The sequence below is a fragment of the Triturus cristatus genome, chromosome 10 (assembly GCF_964204655.1).
Source record: "Triturus cristatus chromosome 10, aTriCri1.1, whole genome shotgun sequence".
In the NCBI taxonomy this organism is placed as follows: Eukaryota; Metazoa; Chordata; class Amphibia; order Caudata; family Salamandridae; genus Triturus; species Triturus cristatus.
In genome coordinates this window covers 1,242,255,520-1,242,276,357 of record NC_140593.1, presented here as the reverse complement: position 1 = coordinate 1,242,276,357, position 20,838 = coordinate 1,242,255,520, and the positions used below count along the sequence as shown (strand labels likewise).

At 45.7% G+C, this 20,838-nt stretch overlaps 1 long non-coding RNA gene across 1 annotated transcript in view; it reads left to right on the top strand.

Annotated features, from left to right (window-relative positions):
- LOC146797183 (uncharacterized) overlaps positions 1-20,838 on the top strand; it is a 73,569-nt gene that overhangs the window by 14,509 nt on the left and 38,222 nt on the right. The gene's annotated exons all lie outside the window — the stretch shown is intronic.

The window sequence follows — 20,838 nt, the reverse complement described above, 5'->3', positions numbered from 1 at the left end:
TGAGGAGCGAGGGAGGGAGGGAGGGAGCGAAGGTGCCAGCCAGGGGAGGGGCGGGGGGAGCGAGAAGAGCGCGGGTGGAGGGAGGAGGGACAGACTGAAGATGGGGGAGGGCGGAGACGAGTGAGGCAGAAAGAAGGGGTGCAGAGGCAGAGCCCCACGGGCTATGGCGTCACCACAGTGGGCACGACTCACAGGGAGTGACGCAGCAGCGCCCAAGAAAGCGCCTGGAAAGGCCCAATGCAGCGCTGTACCCATGTCCAGTCTGGGTACCCGCCTGGTAGCACCTGACATGCCCCTATGGGGGGAGGGGCAGCGTACAGAGGGGAGGAGGCCCCAGCTAGGCACTGGGTAATGTACAATGATGGGGGCCCCTGCAGAATGGGGTCTAGGGCCCCTCAGTTTCCCACTTCTCACACATGGTGGCTGGGCTTGGGATGAATATGGCTCCTCCGAAGGGTTGGGGCCCCTTGTAGGGGCTGGGGCCCGACAGCAACGTTTGCCCATGGTAGTGCCCACATCACATTTTGGGAAGTGATACAGAATAAAGGGCTGAATGGGATGACACCAAACATGGCAGATCATCAGAACTTTAATCCCAAAGCACGCTTTCATTATTTGGTGTAAATCCGTTCTGCTGTTTTCGAGAAATCTGGGTTTAAACTATCGTGATATCCGAACAGGAGTCCCGCAGGAGTCCCGCAGGAGTCCCACAGGAGTCCTGCTGGAATCCTGCTGCAGTCCCGCAAGGAGTCCCGCAAGGAGTCCCGCAGGAGTCCAGCAGGAGTCCCGCAGGAGTCCTGCTGGAATCCTGCTGGAGTCCCGCAAGGAGTCCCGCAGGAGTCCAGCAGGAGTCCCGCAGGAGTCCTGCTGGAATCCTGCTGGAGTCCCGCAAGGAGTCCCGCAGGAGTCCAGCAGGAGTCCCGCAGGAGTCCTGCTGGAGTCCCGCTGGAGTCCCTCTGGAGTCCCACAGGAGTCCTGATGGAGTCCCGCAGGAGTCCCTCAGTCCCGCAGGAGTCCTGCTGGAGTCCCGCAGGAGTCCTGCTGGAATCCTGCAGGAGTCCTGCTGGAGTCCCACAGGAGTCCCGCAGTCCCGCAGGAGTCCTGCTGGAGTCCCGCAGGAGTCCCGCAGTCCCGCAGGAGTCCTGCTGGAGTCCCGCAGGAGACCTGCTAGAGTCCCGCAGGAGTCCCGCTGGAGTCCCGCAGGAGTCCCGCTGGAGTCCTGCTGGAGTCCCGCAGGAGTCCTGCTGGAGTCCCGCAGGAGTCCCGCTGGAGTCCCGCAGAAGTCCCGCTGGAGTCCCGCAGGAGTCCCGCAGTCCCGCAGGAGTCCCGCAGTCCTGCAGGAGTCCTGCTGGAGTCCCGCAGGAGTCCTGCCGTACCATAATGAAAAAATAAAGAGATCTGATTGACCGAGACGGCTTCTTTTCCCCTGGTTTATGTGAGTCTCGCAGGGACGGTACTGGTCTCAGAGGCTGGCTGTGACATCAAGAAAAGTGCCGTGGTCGCCATTAGAGGGCTTGGTTAAAATTAAGATCACATATAAGGAGGCACGGTAGTGGCACCCTGACCCCTTGGCACATCTTTGGGTGGGGGGGCCCTGAGACCACAAAGAAAAAACAAATGTGTGAAAGATTCTATAAGTGAAGCTTGCACGGTCTCCTGGTACCGTAGGTGACGCTTGAGCTGTGGTGCCAATGAAGTTAAAAGAAATGTGGGGTGGGGTTCTTGGAAGGTTGGCCGCCTGCACGGTGTTGGGCACCAGTGCAGGGTTGGCTGCACATGTGGTGTGGGGGGCAGGACCTGGTTGCAAACCAACTCTACGCCACACAGTCAACTTTACACCACGCATAGCCAGAGGCCGTTGCCAGCAGAGAGAACGAGATTGTCTCCAGAACTACCACTGTTTCTATTTGAAAAGCAGGAGCTTGGATGATGTCATCAGTGATATGATCAGTGAGGCAATCAATGACGTCATATGAGATGTCATTGAGCATGTCATGAGTGATGTAATTTGTGAGCTCATAATCAGGGCATGGCATTGCCACAAGTTATAGACAGCTCAGTAACCTACACCTGGTGAATTTCAGTGTTTTTTGCTTTTTAAATGTTAGTATTTATATTACTAGAACACCAAACTATAACTTCACTATACATATATATAATAAAGGTTACAGGGATGTTAAAGTTAGGAAATATAATAAAACAAATCATAGAAATTCACTGAAACAACCAAAGGTTACAGGGATGTTATAATTAAGAAATAGGATTTTTTTAAAAACCTTAGAAATTCACTGAAATAACCAAAGGTTACAGGGATGTTATAGTTAGGAAATATAATAAAACAAACAATAGAAATTCACTGAAACAACCAAAGGTTACAGGGATAGCAGAGAAAGAACAAACAGCAGACCAAGGTCAAGCACATTCAATCCATATGTAAAATTAAATAAAAAATGGTGCAATCACTTCCTGCACCCGCCGTCCGGAGGTGCCACTAATAGCCACATTTTCAAGAAGGATGGAAGGTGCACTCGTGGAGTCAATAAAGCAAGCAGAGATCTGTTCCTAAAGTACTTCTTTTATTCCGTTGATTATTAAAAACTGGCACACAGCCAACGTGTTTCGTTCCCAATTTCGGAGGGAACTTCGTCAGGACTCATCAATAACCAGCTGGTGGGTAGTTTTCAGAAGTATTTTATGGTAAGTCAGGGCCTCAGAGGCAATATATGGCCTCAGTAGTAGTGTGTATTCACGAAAATCTAGCACCCTTGCCGGTTATCATGCCGTAATGTATGCGACCATCCTGTTCTAAAGTATATATACCAGGACAGCATAGATAATTTGTCCCCTGATGGGACGGTGGTGACTGGGATTTTCTCATATTTCCAATACAGAGCTCGGGATATTCGATACCCTACAGCCTTTTGGTGTAGGAGAGTAGGATCTGCTTCACATGGGTACCCCCACTTTTTGCTGGTGTTTCACTGTTTTTCGACCTTAGTCTGGCTATGGCCCTGCTAATCAAGCCCACAGCCTAGCTGCTTCCTCTCTAAAATGGTTTGCATGTACATTAGGTACATATCTAATTGGATTCTGGAGTGCCTTATAAGCCCCTAGTATATGGTATACTATGTACCTAGGGCATAGGTACCTCAGAGGCCTACCTGGGGCTGAAGAATGTATTATGCCACCCCTGGGAAGCACTCCAAAATGGTACCACAGGTCTGCTACTGCAGCCTGGGTAAAGGCGTGCTTGCACCCCTTACAGTGGTATAGGCTACCTATATCCACACATATATACAGACACATATAAACCTATAAACCACCTCTATGGCAGGCCTTGACAATCCTGAAGGGAGAGTGCTTGGTTTTGTGTGAGAGGGTGCCCAAGCATGAGCTGAGCCCCTCAGCAGCTTTCAGAAATACTTCCTTATGGCTGTTCTGTGATACAGCCATACCATATACTCTTAAGTGCATTATAACCTCGCGGTAATGCTAACTTTGGAATGGCTGCATCAAAATATGTCGTGTTTGGTGTCAAACGCTTTGGAATACTACCCCCTCACCAGTTCTGGCGGCGGGGGTAGCATTCCACCCTTCTAGAGGGAAAGACATGTTCACACTGGTCAAACCCGGCAGGACTTTCCTGAGCCCTGGCATCAAAAAATGGATGCCTCTGCCACAGACACGGGTCTGGCGTCCTGCTGCTGACTGAAACTCTGGCAGGGGAGGCCTGGACAATAGGTTTCCTGTCGAAGGGAGGTGTAACCGCCTCCCCAGACAGGCAGATGTGTATTGGGGCTGGGCGGGAGCACTCACTGGTGCTTTGAAGTCCTGCACTGGGGGCACGTTTGCTGTCCCTGTGCATAGTCCAGTTCAAACCGGTTGCAGGGACTACCTGCCCCTGCTCTGGCACAAAACCTGACAAAGGAAATGGGTGTAACCACCCCTTTTTCCAAGCCCACCCATAGGTGGGGCCTTAGAGTTAGTCCATCCCCTAAACTTAGTATAAGTATAGGAATCCAGTCCCTAGGACTTTAGATTACCCTGGACGAAACTCTGCAACGTACATCCTGGACCTTCGATGTTCTATCCTGATTAGAAGACTTCAGAAATCTCCCTTGGGGTCAAGGAGTGACTCCCCTGCTTGGTAGGCACCAAAGAAGCAACTGACCGGTCTGCATCGCTGAAGCTCCCGCCGGACGCCAAAGTCTTTGCATCACCAGAGGTGGATTTCCAGACTTCCCCGAGGCTACCCTGAGTCCACAGCAAAGCTGAGGCCCGTGGCCTTCGTGAGTGACGTGGAACCGTGATCCCTGGACAATGTGATCTTTTGCATCTTCCTGGGCTTCCTCGAAGTTGTGCTTTGGGCTCCGAGTAGCCCCAGCCTTGAGCACCTCCTGCTCCAAAGATTGCAGGCCTCCACTCCACGAGTGACCCGTGGGCCCGTTTCAAGTGCGATCACTAGCCCATTGGCTAGCAGGTCCCCACGAAGGCAACTCCTCTTCTGCTTGGGCTTTCCTGGTTGCTCCAGACGTGCCCTGACTTACCTTCGCTGGGTGAGTCCCTCAGATCTTGCTGGTCTGCACCGCAGTCCTTTCTCTGAATTCCAGTGACTTGCTGTTGCCAAGGCTTGTTGGGTCCATTCTGGTCGCCGACACCGCAGCACTTGACAGACTTCGTGGGAGAGCTCGAATCCGGCTTGTGGACTTCGTCGACACCTCCTGGACCTCGTGGCTGAAGAGTCAAGACACCCATCAACTCACCTGAAGCACCCGACATCTGTGGGTATTGGTCCATCCTGCCCTCGGTCACTGGCTAGTGACCCAGACTCTGTCCCCTCTGCTTTCAGGTTGCTTCCATCTTAGAACCAGGCTTGGATCTCTTCGGACACTTCTCCTCTTCATGGCAGCAGCAGTTCTTTGCAGGCTTCCATTGAAATCGACGACGCGACACAACACCAAAAGACACCTATGCACCCGGCTTCCCTGGGTGAGGTAACTCGAGTACTCCGGTGCTCTCGTGGGTGCTAGAACTTCTTAAGTCCAAAAGGGTTTGGTCCTGACTCGATCCTAAGTGTCCCTAATCTTTAAATTTCCAACCGCGACATTGCCCATAGAAGATAACGGTTGTGTTCACACACTGCATACAGTCCCCGTGGGTCCCCTGTGTCACTACCTTGGGTAGTTCCTTGGGGTCCCAGCGATTCTACAGGCTCTAGGCCTTGTGTCTAGTTCAATCGTGGTTCTTATACCACTTCTTTGGTATATGGTTTGGTACACCCCTAGGGCCCAAACATGTATTTGTGCTATTACTGATGATTGCTGACTTGTAAACTAAGTACTTCGAACTCCAGTCTCATAAAGAGACTAGAGGGGTGTGTTTTATCCTAAATACATATATTTTAAATATGCACCTGGTGTGGTTGTCCTTTCATTTGGTCATTCAAGAGATTATAGACTGGTAAAACAAGCTGATTTACATTCCTTCAAGACTTAGCCTGAAGGCTGCTCTCCATAGCTACCACTAAGATAGCTTTCAATAAAGGTTGTCTTTAACCTATCACCATAAGGGGTTGTTTGGACTGATACAAGGTGCCCACTAGAACTAGTGGACAGCATATATCAGGCCACCTTCTCACATTTGGGTGCTAGATTTTTGACTCCACAACGAGTGCACCGTCCATCCTTCTTGAAAAAAAGGTAACAGGAATGTTATAGTTAGGAAATATAATTAAAAAACACCATAGAAATTCACTGAACCAACCAAAGGTAACAGGGATGTTATAGTTAAGTAATAGGGTTAAAAAAAACCTTACAAATTCAGTGAAAAAACCATAGGTTACAGGGACATTACAGTTAGGAAATACAATTTTAAAAAATCTTAGAAATTCCCTGAAAAAAAAACAAAGGTTACAGGGGCGTTATAGTTAGGAGATAGAATTTAAAAAAACCTTAGAAATTCACAGAAAAAAACAAAGGTTACAGGAACATTATAGTTAGGCTCAGATTTCACTCGTACAAAACCAGTGAAATTCAGCAGTTTAGTTACTTGAGCTAACTATAACTTACACCCCTGCAATGCACCGCTTATGACCTCACATATTACATCACTCATGACATGGTCACTGACATCACCGATGACATCACTGATTACATCTCAAATTATATCACTGATGACATCATCCATTAAGTGTGAGCGTTTTCTAAAAGTTTATGAGTGTTAAGTATATATAGTAAACTACTAAATTACTTAAATTAATGTAGTTTGTGTCCTAGTAATGAGTGATACTATATCTATCATATATTATGTGAGTGCCTGTCAAACCAATCAATCAGGATTTATAAAGCACGGCTAATCACCTGATAGGGTATCCAGGTGCTTGCAGGCCCTAGAGGCTTACTCGAACAGCCAGGTCTTGGGGGCATTCGGAATAACGGAAGTGAGGCGATGGTCCGGAGGTGCGTGGGGAGGCTGTTCCAGGTCTTTGCTGTGATGTGGGAGAAGTAGTGTCCTCCACTTCTGCTCCAGTAGATGAGGGGAGTATTGGAAAGAGAAAGGGAGGTGGAGCGTAGTCTTCTCAATGGTTGTTAGAAGTTCAGGCTGTGGTTAATGTGGGTGGGTCCTTGGTTGTTTATAGCCTTGTGTGCGTGGGTCAGCATATTGAATTGGCATCTCTTCTTTACGGGGAGCCAGTGGAATATCCTGAGGTGGGGTGTGATGTGGGTTCATTGAGGAAGGCCGAGGATGAGTCTGGCTGCAGCGCTCTGTATGGTCTGAAGTCTCTGTAGAAGGTGTACAGCGATTCCTTCTTGGAGGGCATTGCCATAGTCCAGTCGGATCTTGATGAGTGGTTGTGTCATGGTGCATCTCGTGAGTAGAGGTAGCCACTTGAAGATCTTATGTAGCATGTGCAGAGTGAGGAAGCAGGCGGAGGAAACTGCGTTGATCTGTGATTTCATGGTGAGCTTGTTGTTAATGATGATTGTGAGATTTCTGGTGTGGTTGAATGGAGTGGGTGCAGGTCTTAGGTCAGATGACCATCAGGAGTCATTCCATGTGTTGCTGCTGTTGCCAAAGATCAGTACTACCATTTTGTCTCTTTTCAGCTGCAGGCAGTTGTTCTTCATCTAGTTGGCGATGTTTGTCATGCATCTGTGGAAGATGGTTCTGGTGGGGTCATTGGTGAGTGAGAGAGGCTGTGTGACTGTGTATCTGTATGTGAGTGGTTGTGTGAGTGGCTGTATGAGTGTGTGAATGGGTGTATGAGTGGCTGTATGGGTGAGTGAGTGGCTGTGTGACTAGCTGTATGGGTGAGTGAGTGGCTGTGTGTGTGGCTGTTTAAGTGAGTGAGTGGATGTATGAGTGGCTGTATGGGTGAGTGAGTGAGTGTGTGAGTGGCTTTATGGGTGAGTGGGTGTGAGTGACTATTGGTATGTTAGTGTGTGTGTCAGTAGCTGTATGAGTGAATGAGTGGGTGTGTCAGGGGTGTATGAGTGAATGACTGGGTGCATTAGTGTTTTATGGGTGAGTGACTGGGTGTAAGTGACTGTATGGGTGAGTGAGTAAATGTGAGAGGGCCTGTATGGATGAGGTTGTGCTTGTGTAAATGATTGCATAGGTGAGTGAGTCCATGTGTTAGTATCTGTATGAGTAAGCAAGTGTTTGTGTGAGTGAATGAATGGTTGAGAGGCTGTATGACTGACTGTATGGGTGAGTGAATACATTGTGTGAGTAGCTATATGGGTGACTGACTCAGTGTGTGAGTGCCTGCATGTGTTAGTATCTATATGAGTGAGTGAGTGAGTGGCTGTATGGGTGAGTGGGTGTGAGTGTATCAGTGTGTTAGTGTGTATGTGAGTGGCTGTATGGGTGAATGAGTGGGTGTGTCAGGGGTGTATGAGTGAGTGAGTAGGCATGTGAGAGGCATGTAAAGGTTAGTGATTGGGTGTGTGAGTGGCTGTATGGGTGAGTGACTGGGTATATTAGTGTTTTATGGGTGAGTGAGTGGGTATAAGTGACTGTATGGGTGACTGAGTAAATGGGAAAGTGCCTGTACGGGTGAGTGTGGGCTTATGTTAATGATTGCATAGGTGAGTGAGTACATGTGTAGTATCTGTATGAGTAAGTGAGTGTGTGTGTGAGTGAATGCATGGTTGAGAGGCTGTATGACTGACTGTAAAGATGAGTGAATACATTGTGTGAGTAGCTATATGGGTGACTAACTGGTGTATGAGTGTCTGCATGGGTGTATAAGTGCATGTGTTAGGGTCTGTATATCTACATGACTGGATGTGTCTTTATACGTCTACAAAAGTGGTAGTCTCTACCTTACACGATATGGACTTTCACAAGGACTTGTCCTACTTTTAAGATGTGGTTGTCATTTTTTAATATGTGTGTTTATAATGAAGTTTGTTTTTATTGTGTGTACCTTTTATGATCTGTCCTCGGAAGATCGAATAAAGACAACTTAAAGTTGAACTTGACTGGATGTGTCAGTGGCTGTATTGGTGAGTAAGTGGGTGAATGAGTGGCTATATGGGTGAGTTAGTGGTTGTGTGAGTGGCTGTATAAGTGAGTGGATCTGTGAGTGGCTCTATGGATCAGTGAGTGGGTGTGTGAGTACTTGTATGGGTCGTGAATAGGTATGTGAATGGTTGTGTGGCTGTGTTGATGTATGAGAGGTTGTATGGGTGTGTGAGTGTTTCTGTGGATGATGGCATCAGTGATGTCATCATTGATGTTATTTGAGATGTCATCAGTGATGTCACTGACCATGTCATGAGTGATGTAATATATGAGGTCATAAGCAGTGCATTGCGGAGGCGTAAGTTATAGTTAACTCTGGTAACTAAAACTTCAGAATTTCTCTGGTTCTTGTACAAGTGAAATATGAGCCTAATTATAACGTCCCTGTAACCTTTCTTTTCAGTGAATTTCTAAGCTTTTTAAAAATTATATTTCCTAACTATAACGTCCCTGTAAACCTTGGTTTTTCAAGTGAATTTGTAATGTTTAAAAAAAAAAATCCTAACTGTAGCTACTAGCCTTTGACACTGAGTGAGTGCATGAGTGTCTCAGTGGGTGTATTAGTGTCTCAGTGGGTTTGTAAGTGGGTGTGAGAGTGCATGAGTGGGGCTGAAGTGGGTATATGAGTGTCTGAGTGGGTCTGTGAGTGGGTATGTGAGTCTCTGAGAGGGTCTGCGAGTTGGTGAGAGAGTATGAGTGGGTGCATGAGTGTCTGTGTCTGTGTGTACATTTCTGAGTTCCCTTTGTAAGTGGGTGCATAAGTGAACGGGTCTCTGAGTGGTGGTGAGAGTGTCGGAGTTGTTCTGTGAGTGGGTACATGAGTGCCTGAGTGAGTGCTGCTCGTTTTCTGCTTCTTGTCTGTAGGCCTGGGTGGAGTTTCACTTTACTGAAATACTCTGCCAAATTCCACAGAGTCCCATGAGTGGGGGGAGAATTGCTCGGTCACCCCTAATGAAGTCCCCTTGGCTGCTGAGACTGTTGGGGGCCAACAACCCTTATTGTTGCCATTAGTAATCCCTCACAGCAGAAATGCTGAGACCTCATTGGAGGACCTGCCGCCTTTCTCAACCACTCTGTAAACGCGCCTCCTGGCGCACTACTGGTTGGGGATGAAGTCGTCTTAGCTGCTGAGTGTCATTAGGGGCCAAGAACCTCTACTGTTGCCACCAGTTAGTCCCACACAGTGGGATTGCTGAGACCTCGTCGGAGGCCCCACCCCCTTTCTCAACTACTCTGCAAACGTGACTCCTGGCACACTACTGGTTGGTTGACTAACTTCGCTTGGCTGCTGAGCCTCTATGGGGCCAAGAACCCTATTGTTGCCACAAGTAAGTCCCCCACAGCTGGATTGCTGAAACCTCGCAAGAGGCCCGCTGCCTTTCTCAACCACTCTGCAAATGCTTGGTTGCTGAAGGTCTATGGGGCCAAGAACACCTATTGTTGCCACAAGTAAGTCTGCCACAGCAGGATTGCTGAAACCTTGTAAAAGGCCCCGCCTGTTCTCAATCACTCTGCAGAGGGGCCTCCTGGTGCAATACTGGTTGTAGGATGAAGCCCCCTTGGCTGTTGAGAGTTGTTCAGGGCCTCTTTCTGCTCCTTTCTGATTTCTATTTTGCCTCTTTTTGCTCCTTTCTGATCTCTATTTTGCCTTTCTGACCTTTATTCTGCCTTTCTGCTAGTTTCTAACCTTTATCTTGCCTATTGCTGCTCAATTCTAACATCTATTTTGCCTCTTTATGCTTGCTTCTGACCTTTATTGTGCCTCTTTCAGCTCATAGTCGACCTTTAGTCTGCCTCTTTTTGCTTGTTTCTGACCTTTTTCTGCCTTTTGCTGCTCATTTCTGACCTTTATTTTGTCTCTTTCACCTTTTTTCCGATGGGGCCCACAGGGGGAGCCTCAAGGCCCCCGCGGTCCTTGCTGGCTCCCCACCATCTGTGGGAGCCGGCATTGCTTTTACAGACAGGGAGCTGCTAAACATGCAGCTCCCTGTCTGTGAGAGAAATCATTTTGTCTATTTCCCAGCCCACTTGACAGTTGGCAGGGAAACAGGTGAAATATCTGCTTCCAGGAAGCTAGAGCATTTATCCGCTCTTGCTTGCTGAAAGTGGAGTGTGTGCTGTGGCTTGGTGGGAGCTGTCAAAGTTCCTGGCAAGCCACAGCAAACAGCTACGTCCTGGGTTGGGCCCCTGGGACATAGCAGCAGCTGGCCCTGGGGTTTGGTGGTCCCCAAGGCCTTTATTGGCTCCAGGTGGAGGGCCGCATGGCCCCCTCCTTTTACTTTAACAGGCCTGCCCCGGGAGGTGGTGGTCCCCAGGGATGAGAACCGCAGGGGGTCCACGGGGTCCTCTTCCTTAAATCCAATAGAAAGCTCTAGGGAGGTAGTGGTCACTGGGGCCAGGGGTCTGCAAAGACCCTCCTCTTAAATATATGTAGTTTTGCCCTGGGGATGTGGTGGTCCCAGGGGACGGGCGTGGTCTGCGCACTCCAATTAATTTTTTGTATGTCTCCCTGGGGAGGTGGTGATCCCAGGGGGTTCTGAGCGCCCCCACCCTTATTAACTTATAAGCCCCGGGGAGGTGGTGCTCTCTGGGGCTTAATAAAGCCCCTGGAGGAGGGCTCCGTGTGCCCCCCTCCTTTTACTTCTCGCATGCCCCTGGGACATGGTCCACTCAGGGACTTAAATGTAGAGAAGCACGGGAGTCCGTGCTTCTTTTTAAAAAAAAAATTTGGCGTCATCCACTAATCCAGCAGGACTCCTGCTGGAAAACAAATGCTTTTTTGACTCATGCGGGGTTTTTGCAGGAACTCTCCAAGAGGCCTAGAGGTGTGGGAATTCCTACCCTGCCCACTTCTCTTGTTTTTTTAAATTGTTTGGGGACTTGTCTGCAGCTGAATCCCAAGAGCCTATCACATTCAGCACAGGGACTGTTGGATCTGTGAAGGATCTGCGTCCCTATATATACAAATTTACATTCCCTTTAATATCTCAAAAACTACTGAATGGATTTACACCAAATAACAACAAGCATTTGCAATGCAATAGGTCTCGCATTTGCGAGAGTTTAAGCTATTGGCATTGTAAATAAAAATGCCTTTTATTTATGTTTTTAAAATCAAAACATAAATAAAAGGCAATGTCATTTACAATGGCAATAGCTCAAACTCGCATAAATGCGAGACCTATTGCATTGCAAATGCTTGTTACAAACTGACCTAGCCTTGCCCAAAGGTCGGGGAGAAAGGTTTAATCTTCACAAGGATAAGAAGCACATTCATTTCTTTAAAAGAAGTAAACAGTTTCCTTCATCATAGTTACAAAAATCTGCGTTTGTGTGCCTTTCCTGTGTGGAAAACCGCCTGCAAGGTGTATTCCTGTACCCGCGATGATATGCATTTGTGGGTGTTTACCTATTTAGTAGGTAGGTTCACACAGCAATGTCCACAAGCCCACTCCTACTGCTACTTTAACAATGAAGAAAATCCATTTTATTGGTTCGATTTCCACTTTCGCAAATGCCCTTTGCAAGTGTGAAATTCCCCAGCTTCTTATGCTGCGAACCAGCATTGGGAGGGTATGCGCTCAAATGTTTTTTTGTGCGACTTAGGTTCTCCTTCGTGGTCAACCAGGGTGGTGGCCAACCCAGCTGATTCTGGGTGAGATGTTTTTCTGGAACATGAAATTGCCAGGTGCGGGGATATTGGCCCAATTTACCAGGTGTAGAAACACACCTGCTAAAATCTCCAGTAAGAGGCAGAGTGCATAGTGAGCCACTGCCCAGGCCCCAGGCCCCTACGCAATCCCCTTTAATAGCAACAGCCGAACAATGAAGGATGGAACCATGAAGGCTCCTCCAAGCAGAGTCCTGCCTTGATCTACCCCTCACACCCTCCAGCTTGTCTCACAGTAGGTGGTAAATGTGAGCAGACCAGTCTCGGAATCCAGGAAAGCATGCATAAAATGACCCTGAAATATAGGGTTCTGCAGGTTAATCCCCGTTCGGGAGACTAGAACTCGGAATGTGCATAATTAGGGGGTGATAACTCTTGGTAATTCTGGTCCCTGTTTTTCACCCTCTTAAATTCGTAATGATGAAGCAAGTGATACTTAGATAAGCAAAAAGGTTTGCAAATCGAGCCTTAGGTGACTAAAATCTCCCTAAAGAAAGAGAAAACCCAGACTCTTAGATTGTTATCGGTGCCCTACCATGAAGTCAAAGGGAAAGCATCACATCCTATGGAGAGGATGTGGTCCGTCGGCTAGACTGCCGACTTTGGTGCTGGAAACCAGGGTTCGATTCTCGGGTCGCGTCCACATCCTGTGATTCTGGGCAAATCAATTAGGGGCATTTTAGCAAGGGTGTGCAATAAATATCGCAAATCGCGCTTAGCGTATATTTTTTTATCGCCGTCTATCGCTGGATCCTATCTCGGAGATAGCACGTTATTACCAACGTATATCTCCAATGGGATAAAAAATCCAGCGATAGCGGCGAAATCCACCAAAAACACAAGTGAAACAGCGATAAAACTTTTATCGCTAACGTAAAGCTTGCTAAGAGGCTTGGGAGGATTCAGCCTTAGAATCCACCCCCCATTGAGGATAATGGCTAAGTCAGGATTTTAGCAGGTGTAAAAATTCCTGCGATAACCCCGGTTAGCGCGATCTTTGTCATCGCTAACTGGGGCCGGGGCCTCATTGCTAATAGGCGTTGGGTTTGTTAGCGGCTGTTTCCGTGGTCTTTTGGTCGGGAACGCCTACTTTGCATGTCATTAGCGATGAATATCGCTGACATGCAAAGCGGCCCCCAAAACGGTCGTTTTCACCATAAAGCTGTCGCTAACAGCTGTTAGCGACAGCTTGCTGATAGGGCGATTAAAATATTGCTGCTTTAGCGGCAAAAAGTGCTGCTAAAGGGGCGAAGACGCCCTTGGTAATATGCCCCTTAATCTTCCCGTGCCTGAATATGTAACGTAACCTGTGCTCATGTAAAGCGCTCCAATACCTTCGGGTCGAGCTTGCGCTATATAAATCTGCAAAAAAAATAAAAAATGATGTTACGTCCTGTGACGTGACAACATTTGATAATTTAGCTCCTGACACTTCTGTTTTAGGAGTGGTGCCACGGCAATAAGGGTCTATGGCAATGTGAGGAGACAACTCAGACTTTTTTGAAGTGCTACATGAATAACCGCACAAATATGTTTGCAGTGTGCAGTGAGTACGTTTAGTGGCATGACATCATCTTTACGTACAGAGGAAGGGAATTTAGCACCCTGCTCTACACAGAAGGAAAACTGTTGTAAAACATCCACTCTCCTAAAATAGGAGCGGCAGGCTCAAGTCCCGTTCCTGCACAACGTCCTGAAATGCATTTACAAACAAACTGACACAATTCCTGATTGCGTTTAGAAAGAAGTCTCTATCGTTTAGCTTGCCTCCCGAAAACGAAAAACCTTTCTTGCGAACCCTCCACAATCTGAGGGGGGATAAACAAAGGCAAAGGCTCCACTTAAAATGATTCTTTCTAAAGTAAATGAAAAATTACATTGTCTTTGTTCGTTCATTCAACACCCCAGCTAAGCACTTGTTCAAGGCTTATGGTCAAACCGCAGTGTTTTGAATTTCAGTGTAAGGTCGATTCCGACCTGTAAAAAAACACCTGGGTAAAAAGGGATTAAGGATTCTGCACTGTGGTGGTGTACATTGCCTCTGCAGGCCGCCTCTGAAATGAACCTGGGTGGTCTTTAACAAAGTCTAATGCTGCAGTCTGTCAGGGGTATCTCGCAGTGATTTATGCAGCTGTCAAGCTGGCTTCATCATTACTAGTGAACAGTGGGCACCGCCAGCTAACGGCTCTGCACTCCCTGTTAAGATGCAAAGCAAACCTGGGCCCAAGCGAAAGACAAGCTGTTGCCGTGAAAGCGCGGGGCAGGAGGGTTGTGCTCAAACGACGTGAGCCGTGCACGTGCACATCGCCTGTCAAGGCACGCGCCGGGCACGTGCACATTGCCTGTCCGGGCACGTAACATGTCCTGTCTCCCTTCGGCACAGAAAGCGGCAACAATAGATCTCGCCAAGGCGTGCTCCGCGCATGCGCTGCGTCGCTAGGCAAGACCTAAAAAGGGCACTTTCTGGACCAAGAGATACCTCTCATCCAAATTTGATGTAAGTCCATCCAGCGGTTCTGGCTGTAGTCAGGACTAAAATCTCTGTGCGAATTAACATGTGAAAAACACTTTTTTTCTCGGCCCCCCACTTGATGGATCGCCCTGAAACATTCCATGCACAGCAAGAATCAGGGCATACTTTTTGGGGAAAACTTTGTGAAGATTCGTCAACTGGTGCCAAAGTTATAGGCAAGTCAAAAAACGCTTTTCCTAACTATAACGCAAACTTGCTTTACCTATGGGGGTTGTATATATGATAGCAGTAAAGGTGCTTCATGTTATTCTGAGCTAATTTGTAGTTCAGTTCATAGCTCTAATGCCATGCCATAACGTAGAGTTATAATTTCTTTTTAAAGTGCTGTATAGAGTTTTTTTCATGTGTTCCGTTATTGTTTTACGGTAATCTATAATAAGGTAGTCATTTAGATATGTGTGTTATAATTATTTTATTTTTTACAAACTGATAACTCTCACGAGATGCTCACAGGCATCGAAAACACATCACCTGCATGGACTCCGAGGGGGCTATACTTTCTACTCTGCTCTCACAAACTACGAGCGTGATTGTACATTTGGAATTAACGTAAAAAATTAGTTTTCTTCAAATTCTGAACAAAGTAAGATATTAAAGATGTTGATTAACTAAGTAAAATTGATTAGGAATTGTTCCATTCAATATATAAAGCAATAGTTTTTTCACGAACTTGCGAGACTCTCGCGAGAGGCCTGGTAGAGGAAACACAGTAAGAGTTGTGATTGACTCATATGGCGGTCTTTACTTACAAAAGTTAGATTCCATCCTTTTGGTTTATTTGCCTATTGGATTTTTCAGTGGGTAGGTCTTGTTGTCGTGCTCTGTTTGCCTTTTTGTTTTAGCATAGAAAAATGCCTTAATTAGATTCTAATGAGCAGCCTGGTGCTGTCACCTGCCTAATAGTCTTTGGTGTGGCAATTTTTTGACATGAGGCCAGATGGTAAAAAAAGTCTCTGCAAAGTTTGTTATCTGAAAACTTTGCGAGAAAGAGTTCTACCGGAGGAGTAGAAACAAACAGTGTAGTATGAGTATAACAGGCATGTGGAGGCACCTTAGGTCTATGCATCCACAAATACTTGCTCGTGCTTTGAAAAAGACAACTCGTCAGCGGCTTTCACCTCATTTAAACCTGGAGATACTGTGCCTGTCAGGTACTGAGTGCTTAACCAGATAACAACCCTGCTGATCTTAATAAAGCACCTTTTTGCTGCTTATGTATGTAGATAATTTTTTCATTTTAGACAAGCAGGTCTGCACAGGACAAGCTTGTCCAAGATCACAAATGCCCCCATAGGCAGTAGTTTTTTTTAAAACAGATTTTTTTTCGGAATTTTCTTCTCTTTGGGCCCGATTCACAGAACTAACTTAAGACAAAATCCTAAACTTACTACCATTTTCTTATTCACAGAAGGCACTTACTCATTTTGGTATTCACAGAAGGCACTTACTCATTTCGTTATTCACAGAAGTTAGGAGTCCTAACTTTAGGACTCCTAAATGCCTTCTGTGAATACCGAAAGTCTTAAAATTTGGATTTTTCTCAGTTTAGGAGTCCTAAAGTTAGGACTCCTAACTTTACTACTACTAAATTGAGAAAAATCCTAATTTTAAGACTTTTGGTATTCACAGAAGGCATTTAGGAGTTCTAAAGTTAGGAGTCCTAACTATACTACTACTAAACTGAGAAAAATCCTAATTTTAAGGCTTTCGGTATTCACAGAAGGCATTTAGGAGTCCTAAAGTTAGGAGTCCTAACTTCAGTACTACTAAATTGAGAAAAATCCTAATTTTAAGACTTTCGGTTTTCACAGAAGGCATTTAGGAGTTCTAAAGTTAGGAGTCCTAACTATACTACTACTAAACTGAGAAAAATCCTAATTTTAAGACTTTCGGTATTCACAGAAGGCATTTAGGAGTCCTAAAGTTAGGAGTCCTAACTTCTGTGAATATCGAAATGAGTAGGATTTTGTCTTAAGTTAGTTCTGTGAATCGGGCCCTTTGTTTTTAAGGAAATGTTGATGTTATTTTCCCCCAAGTTGTATGTTTTAGTTCTATCCTGAACTAAAATTTAAAAAGATTTTTTTTCGGAATTTTCTTCTCTTTGGGCCCGATTCACAGAACTAACTTAAGACAAAATCCTAAACTTACTACCATTTTCTTATTCACAGAAGGCACTTACTCATTTTGGTATTCACAGAAGGCACTTACTCATTTCGTTATTCACAGAAGTTAGGAGTCCTAACTTTAGGACTCCTAAATGCCTTCTGTGAATACCGAAAGTCTTAAAATTTGGATTTTTCTCAGTTTAGGAGTCCTAAAGTTAGGAGTCCTAACTTTACTACTACTAAACTGAGAAAAATCCTAATTTTAAGGCTTTCGGTATTCACAGAAGGCATTTAGGAGTTCTAAAGTTAGGAGTCCTAACTATACTACTACTAAACTGAGAAAAATCCTAATTTTAAGGCTTTCGGTATTCACAGAAGGCATTTAGGAGTCCTAAAGTTAGGAGTCCTAACTTCAGTACTACTAAATTGAGAAAAATCCTAATTTTAAGACTTTCGGTTTTCACAGAAGGCATTTAGGAGTTCTAAAGTTAGGCGTCCTAACTATACTACTACTAAACTGAGAAAAATCCTAATTTTAAGACTTTCGGTATTCACAGAAGGCATTTAGGAGTCCTAAAGTTAGGAGTCCTAACTTCTGTGAATACCTAAATGAGTAAGTGCCTTCTGTGAATACCAAAATGAGTAAGTACCTTCTGTGAATACCAAAATGGTAGTAAGTTTAGGATTTTGTCTTAAGTTAGTTCTGTGAATCGGGCCCTTTGTTTTTAAGGAAATGTTGATGTTATTTTCCCCCAAGTTGTATGTTTTAGTTCTATCCTGAACTAAAATTTAAAAAGATTTTTTTAAAAAAAAGTTTGAAAACAGAAACAAATTTAAAATTGTTAACATTTTTTAACAAAATGGCTCTTTTTAGAGCTACCCTATAGTTACATTAACTATCTTGTTTGTAGTATGTTTTCCTTTTTTTCTCGTGAGAGCCAGGAAAAGCCCATCATACTTGATGACTCTAGTGAGCCTCTCACAAGAGTTCGCTTGAAGCTCATGAGTGCCAGGTAGACAATCGCTTGCGTGCAGTCAGAGGGGGCAGTACTCGCGAACCTCTTGTCAGACTGTACAAAATCACCCAATAGAAAAACTCATACTGTTTATCAAGTAACTATACACCAAATAAACAACAGTTGGTCACAACCAAACCTACTTTTGTAACTGCAAAAAATCTACCAATTACATTTATAATTTTGTCACCCGTCTATTTTTCTGTCCTCATATAACTCTATTTTGCTCCTGGAGTTTACTCATTCTGCTGAGCACTCCTCTTGTGACTTAGATTTCCACACTGCACCATGGTTCACCTCTGCATTTTGAGACACAGCATTATCCACTAGCTAGATAATATGCCATTAATTGTAGTATTGACAAGAATCTCGGATTTCCAAACTTGGACATCACTTGGATTGGCCAACAAGGTACGAAGTGATACCAATTGTTAGCAATGGTTAAGAGCATTTTAGATTGTGAGCATCCAGATATGATGATAGTGCACTGTGGTGGCAATGACCGAGGCACAATCACAGAGGTTGCTCTTGAAATCCAAATGAAGGATACCTTTTCACAATTGATGTCTATCTTTCCTCACATTGCCTTTGTATATTCTAATATATGTCAAAGGCAAAAGTGGTAATGTTCCAAAGAGTTTTGTTCTAAGATTGAGAAGTCCCAGAAGCATGTCAATTAAACAGTTTTTGCATTTCTCCGTGAACATGGCATGGGTTCTAAATATCATACCAATATCCGTTTTTGATATGCTAGGTGTAGTCAGGTGATATGGAATGCATTTCACTGCAGAAGGGAACTGGATCTTCCTCAATAACATCAAGGAATGCATCCAATTCTATGTGTAACTGAATTACACATCATAAACACAAAGGCTCTTGTCAGAGCCACCCTATTGCTACCTTATGTGGTTCTTGTGCGTCATAGCTACCTTTTTTGGGGGTTATACTGACACCCATAAGACTCTTGCAAAAGCGAGAGTACACAAATATCTGCCTCTACTCGCATGTTTGTCAGACTCTTGTGAGACTCTCCCAAGCTCAAACATTTAGCCTATATCTCATGGATAACAATTCTGAATCCTTAGGTGTGGGTAGTAAAATGTAGAAACACATAACTCTAAACGCTGTGACATCTCTCCTCAGGCAGATTTCCTCTACCCCTCCCTACTTTTTTATGATCCTGCGAGAGTCTCACAAGATCATAATTTTATTTTTTGAGGATAGATATTGCACTCTGGTTGATTATTGTACCTTTGCTTTATAGTTCCCACTACTAGGGTAGGGGGAAAAAGTGGACTCTCCACTCGGAGCTTTCCACAGTATAAGAGGAGTGCATAGTAGGGTGTAAGGAAAGACTGGCTTCTCCGCTGACATCTCTCCTCAGGGTGGCCAGTATGCATAGTATGATGTGGGTGGGACAGGCCTCTCTACTGAGACTTCTCTCTCAGAATATGGATGACCACAGTAGGGTGTGTGAAGGGGCTGACCTCTCAGCTAAGACCCCTCTCTCGGAAGACGGGTGTGCGTAAAAGGGTTTACAGAGAGTGCAGAGAGATTGGCCTCTTCGCTGAGAAATGTCTGTCGGATGACAAATATGCATAGCAGGATGTGGTGAGGGACTGATCTCTCTTTTAAGACCTCTCTGTCAGATGACAAGCGTCCAAAGTAGAATGTGTGAAGGGACTGGGTCTCTGCTAAGACCTCTCTCTGTAATGATGGGTGTGCGTAGAAGGGTAAGAGAGACAACCCTTGCCACTTAGACCTCTCTTTGGGCTGACAGAAGTGTGCAGTAGAGTGTGGAGAGAGACTAACCTCTCTGACGAGATCTCGCTCTCTGGGATGATGGGTGTGTGTAGTAGAGTGTGTGGAGAAACTGGCCTCTCCTCTGAGACCTCTGTCTCGGATGATTGGTGAACTTAATACAGTTTATGGAGGGGCTGACTTCTCCACAGAGACCCCTCTATTGAATGACTGATGTTTATAGTAGAGTGTGGGGGAGTGACTGGCCTCTACACTGACATCTGTGCTCATACCTCTCTCCATAGAAATGGGTATACAATGTAGGGTGTGGGGAATGGACTGGCCTCTCTGCTGACAGCCCTGTCTTGGATCACCGGTCCACACAGTATGTGTGTGGAGGAACTGACCTGTATGCTGAGAACTCTCTCTGAGATGAGGGGTATGCATAGTAGGGTGTGAGGAGGGGCTCCCCTGTCTGCTCACACCTCCCCCTAGGGTGACAGGTGTACAACTAGGGTGTGGGAGGGAAATAGCCTCTATGCTGATCAGTCTGTCTTGGATAACAAGCATAGAGACTACGATCTGGAGAGAGAGTGCTCTGTCAGCTCAGACCTATGAGTAACACATGTGTAGTAGACTTTGGATAGAGACTGCTCTCTCTGGTCCTACCTCTCTTTTTGGTGATGAATGTGCATAGTAGGGTATAGAAATGGAGTATGCTATCTGCTGAGACCTGGGACTTGGTTGATTGGTATGGATAGTTGGATGTGAGGACACATTCACCTGTCCCTCAGGCCTCTCCCTTTGGGGACAGGCAGGCATAGTAGGCTGTGATCAGGGACAGACGTCTCCGCTGAAAGTTCTCTCCTGAGTCACAGGCATATATAGTGACATGTGCAAAAGAACTGCCCTATCCATTATCACATCTCCACCAGCTGATAACAGTGCGTAGTAGAGTATGAGGATGCACTGGCCTCTGTGCCAAAATCTCTCTCTTATATGAGAGCTTTGTATACTAAAGTGAGAACCAGGACTGATCTCTCTAGTGAGACACCACTTGTGCATGAGAAGTCACCATAGTTCAATATCCAAGTAGTTGCCTTCTCCATTAACAAGTCTCTGTAGCATAAAAGATGTGCACAGAAACGTATATATACATATACATGTACATGTAAGAGCACTTCTGCAGTCCCTGAAGATGGACCTGCCAGTTTTAGTCAACATTGCAATACTGTAATAATATTG